Source organism: Helianthus annuus, chromosome 12 (genome assembly GCF_002127325.2).
Source record: "Helianthus annuus cultivar XRQ/B chromosome 12, HanXRQr2.0-SUNRISE, whole genome shotgun sequence".
NCBI classification, from domain to species: Eukaryota; Viridiplantae; Streptophyta; class Magnoliopsida; order Asterales; family Asteraceae; genus Helianthus; species Helianthus annuus.
This window is the reverse complement of record NC_035444.2, coordinates 39131740-39137417: the sequence shown is the minus strand read 5'-3', so window position 1 is coordinate 39137417 and position 5678 is coordinate 39131740. Positions and strand designations below refer to the sequence as shown.

Here is a 5678-nt window from a genome sequence, read left to right as displayed (position 1 = left end):
GAGGCGGTAGTGAATATAAGTTTACGTAGGTTTTACGTAAGTGTCCTTCGCATCCTTAGGACAGTGATGAGTACAAGTATACGTAGGTTTTACGTATGTATCCTTCGCATCCGAGGACGATGGTAGATAGTCTAGTAACAGTGTAAGTACAAGTATTTGTTCAATCTCATTCCTTCAATCCCATTCCCTACCCACCGGGAATCCCATGCCTTGGTAAGAGTGTGAACTCACCTTGGTTTGCTCGGCAGATTACACGAAAGGTTACTTGAACTAAGAGTGGTCAACCACGTCCTAACAGGGTTACCATACAAGTCAGGTTTTGGTTTCGAGTTGTGCACATAAGTATCACATAAGCTAGCAGATTAAGAACACATATTGATCATGGCAAATACACATCATCATGTTTAACAGATAAATACATAACGTAATCACTCTTGTACGATTCAAGGGATTGGTGTAACACCCCAAAACCCGAATGTTTATAATTATCGTATGTCCCATATGATTTAACATGAAATAAATGACTAGGCTATTTAACCTAGTTAAGTGTGTGGTTAGAAGTATGAAAAGACAAGAGTTTTGCCAATATTATGAGTAAGTGATAAACATGAGGGACCAAAGTTGAAAAAGGGGAAAGTTATGTTTAAAAACAAAACAAACACACACACAACACACACATCGTGTGTGTTTTAGATCGATCAGGGGAACTCCCCATGAACCAAACCCTAGTTCTAACATAATCATCAAATTGAGGAGTCAAACGAAGCTCAAATTCATAACCGAGCATAGATTAATGATCACCTTCACAAGGGGATCGCAAGGTATGTCTTAAAAGTTAGTTTGGTGATTATGCATGAAGCAGGTTATGATGTAAATCACGAATTTATATGAAATTGAGCATGAGTATGTGTTAGAATCATCATTTGGAACATGGATTATGCATGAATTAGGTTACTTTGATGTTTAAGGGTGAAACCCATTAGTTATGGTGAGAATGATGATTTGAATCATCATCCATGTCTAATTCTTGATTGAATGTTGATGTATTTTGATTTGTATGATGGATTCTTGTTAGAGGAATTGAAAGAAATGTGATAGTAGTATGTTTGATGTTTATGCATGTATGATCCATGTTGATTAGAAGGAAGAAATTGATGAATTATGTATGAGATTTGAAGGATATGCATGAACTAGTTGTACACTATGCTTAGGAGGTAGTACACACATCAAAAGCATGAAGAAATTATGAAGAACTTAAGATTAGATCACTTGTAAGTGATTAGAAAAATAGTTATGAAGTGGGTTTTGACGATATGATGAAAGTGATAATATGTTCATATTATTGATGTTTGAAATCGTTTATATGTGTGAATGTTTAAAGAAATTTGATAAGAAATGATGAATTGTTGTTAGATGAATTGAATAAAATGTGATGATAATATGTTTGATGTTTAATTTTAAATACCACATGTTGATTAGTAGAAGGATTTGATGAACTATGTATGAATTTAGAAGATTGTGCATGAATTAGTTGTACGTTATGCTTAAAAGGTGGTACGCACACCAATCGTATGATAAAATGTATATATAGTCGCCCGTATAGTCGATTATGATGTTACGGGTATATAATGATAAGTCGAAAATTAAATTAAATGAACCGTTGACTTCTAAAAGTCAACTGGGTATAAGAAGAATGGTTAGACGTGTTGTCATAATTGTAAGATTAGAGTAAGTTATACGGTACGTGTTAGACTTATGTGTGTTTAATGCGATGACATGATGAATTACATGAGTGCATACGGATATGGGTATGGCTATATGAGTTGCGTTTGTTAGAAATGACTAATGACATGACCGTTAACATGTACAAATGAGTATGCTAATAAGAGCGTGATTTCGATGAAATGGAAGCATAGGAATCACGTCGAGACGAGCTCAAGCACGAGGTGTTAACGGGCCAAGAGGAGGCAAGAGATCGGGTACGAGCACGGACGCATAAGGTAAGTGATTCCGTAATCACTTCTTAGTTGTTATGTAAAGTTATATGCAACTTAATTATATATGATAATTGAGGTCAAATAGGAATGAATTATATGATGTCGATGAAGTATTAAACGGATCTTAGTTTTGATCCGAGTAAGGTATGTGTGATTAAGAATTGTAGCTATGTAGTAGGATTGGTTACTTATGTAAGGAATTCCTTTGTTGTTAAGGATAGAGCGAAATTGACAATAACGCCCTTGATAGGTATATCGGGCAAACGACCTTAAAAATGTCTATTGGAAACAAGCGAATCGATTAGAGTAATGTTTTGGTCATGTGTGAAAGCGAAGAGTATGGTTTGGTATGTCATAAACCATTTAATGCGCAAATACCCATAACGGGTCAAATAATTAGAAAATGATAATAAGCCGATAGGGTGTAAGATAAGAATTTCCTTAATCCGGATGTGGGATTTTAAGCTCACATGATAGAATGTGAATTTACAAGCATGTAGGAAGAAACGGGAGGTTAAACGGGTAAACGGTTCAAAAGTTATGCGCGTTTTAGTGCATACGAACGATAAAACAATACAGCAGAAAACTGATGTTTCTGGAGGCCGTCGCCGACGCCCTAGGGGCCGTCGCCGACGCCCCCTGGAAACACCAGTTTTGCCAGACGCCTTAGTTACCTGTCTACGGGTGTTTCTGGCTACGGGTAATTGCAAGGCCCGTCGCCGACGCCCCTAGGGCCGTCGGCGACGGCCTCCCCAAGTCTCAAAAGCTGAAATCTTGTTATTTAAGTTGATTTATGTATCGTGGGCTTCGGTTTGTTATCCGTGGACTACGGCGGGCTTACTAAACATGATTTTGATCGTTCCTTAGATGTTTATGGGCTATAAATCAAAGTTTAAGTCCCATGTAAATAACGTATGAGTACGTAAGAGGTATGCAAGATGTTGTACGTGCATGTAGATGCGTATTTATGTATGCATGAAGATATGTACGAGTGTATGCATGTATGTAAAGATGTAAGAAGGGTATGTCTGTATGCATATGTGTATTTATGTATGTATGAAGATATGTACGAGTGTATGCATGTATGTAAAGATGTAGGAAGGGTATGTATGTATGTATGTATGTATGTATGTATGTATGTATGTATGTATGTATATGTGGATTTATGTATGTATGAAGATATGTACGAGTGTATAGATGTATGTCAAGCTGTAGGAAAGGTATGTACGTATGCAGATGTGTATGTATGTATAAAGATATGTACGAGTGTATGCATGTATGTAAAGAGGTAGGAAAGGTATGTACGTATGCAGACGTGTATGTATGTATGTATGAGGATATGTACGAGTGTATGCATGAATGTAAAGCTGTAGGAAAGGTATGTACGTATGCAGATGTGTATGTATGTATGAAGATATGTACGAGTGTATACATGTATGTAAAGCTGTAGGAAAGGTATGTACGTATGCAGATGTGTATGTATGTATGTATGTATAAAGATATGTACGAGTGTATGCATGTATGTAAAGGTGTAGTAAAGGTATGTACGTATGTAGTTGTGCATGTATCTATGTATAAAGACATGTATGAGTGTATGCACGTATGTAAAGTTGTAGGAAGGGTATGTACATATGTAGATGTGTATGTAAGTATGTATGTATGCATGATTTAGATACGTTGAGTGTTAACGTTACTAATGGTATACCTTGAGAATGAAAAGTAATGCAGGTGCATTATTGAAGCCTCACCAAGAAATGGATACGCAGATGAAATGCTTAAAGTTGAAAAATGACGAAATGTGAAGTGTATTTGAATGAATCATGTTTATATAATGCGTGCTAATGTTATGAATATATGTGGTGAGTGCAGGTTGTACGGTTCAGGGGAGATTATTACAAGGGGTAGAGATCGAAGACCGAGTCACGTGAAGGATTGTACGGGATTGTATGAGAGAGTAATTCAATACACACAGGTTGTGTTTTATTCTGTAAATGAGTTAAATTGATGTATTCAATATACAAGAGTTGTTTTAAAAAAAATGAAATTCAAATAAGTTAAGGTAGTATAAGGGAAGAAATTTTTAGACATGAACTTCCGCTGCGACTTTTGGTCAAACGTGAATTAGGGTCTTACAATTGGGCTCGCACAATTTTAACTGCCTTGTGCCATTCACTCTTAGAAGCCCAATAGTACCCGGCCCATAATAAGCATAAACAGTCCAACATGCAACGGCCCAAACAAACAAAAACTGGTCTTGTGCGATTCGGATAGCTTGTACGATCCGGTCGACTTGTGCGATCCGATTGGGTTGTGCGATCGGAATTAGCCCAACCCAACATGTATACCCGGCCCAACAGTAAATCAAATATTACAACTTGTGCGACCCAATTAAACCTTGTGCGACTGAGTTGGGCCAGATGGCCCAATAGCATGCCAACTTCAAACAACGGTGTGTGTGTGGCACCGGCTTGTGCGATTCACAAGCCTTGTGCGATCATGCAGTCCTAACCCGTGTATTGTGCTTAAATAGTTGCACCATTGTTGTGCGACTATCTTGTGCGGTTGCCCTTGTGCGATCCAAGGGCTTATGCGTTTCATTCTATTATCCGAAAATTATGGCATTCGGTTACATCATCTATCAATTAATTCCACGGTTTCCATATTTGAAATCAGTCAATGATCATACTAACAGTTTCCAATCCAATCAATACTCGATCAAACAGAAGTTTTTAACAATGATACATATGAACCCTAATCTCAAACAAAGCATGAATAATAATCAACACTCAAACATAATCATCTATGGGTTTCAATCATCTCATAATACTTCATACCCGACCCTGTAACAAATCCAATTCCATATATATGCAGCCGATTAACAAGCATTCGGTTCTAGAACAATAACATGCAAATCCGATTTATATCTACACGGTTCTAAATTAATAACATGTAGTCCGAAGCGTATGAATATTACCACATCACGAACCATTCTATATTCACAACAAGAACCCTAGCTATCACATAACATAGTGGCAACCAATATTATCTAACAACCAAAATTCATTAAGCACTAACCGGTTAGCAAGCTTCGAACAAGAACAATCCGAATCAAAGAAACTTCAAAGTGATGAGTGTTGTTGCCGTCGGGTTCGAGAGGGAGAAGAGAGAGTTAGGGTTTGTGTGTAAAGTGTTTTGGTAAAATGTGAGATGGGTACTAACACCCTATGTGTTAATCGAACTAATGGGGATGGGCCGAACCCAAACTTGGGCTGCCCTATAGATCCGAGTACAAGAGTGTAACCCAAATGGACTTGTGCGATCAGGTGAGTGTTGTGCGTTTGGGCTCGTTTGCATACATACATATATTACACATAGCACATATCAACATAACATTCATTAAGTCAACATATAAGATAATCATGCCAAGTTCACATGCGTTACATTAAGCACATAAATAGGTTCTGAAATACGAGTTGTCACATTATCCCCAACTTAAAAGAAATTTCGTCCCGAAATTTGGTACGTACTCACTGAGGAAACTAGTTAAGTTGCATGGTTTTCCTGGGGTGTCACATCCTCCCCCCGTTGATCTGGAACGGGACCCGAAATTCCGTGGTAGCTTCGGCCTTAGTAGTGGTTGTACTGTTCGCGAATAATTGGGGATACTTTTCTTTCATCTGA

The 5678-nt window shown here is 37.6% G+C and overlaps 1 long non-coding RNA gene across 1 annotated transcript; it reads left to right on the top strand.

Moving 5' to 3' along the window:
• The first annotated feature begins 707 nt into the window (after positions 1 to 707).
• On the top strand, positions 708 to 3921 carry LOC110896615. Its single transcript, XR_002568030.1, has 3 exons — positions 708 to 821; positions 1917 to 2000; positions 3867 to 3921. It is a non-coding gene; the product is annotated as an uncharacterized LOC110896615 (long non-coding RNA).
• The last annotated feature ends 1757 nt before the right edge of the window (positions 3922 to 5678 follow it).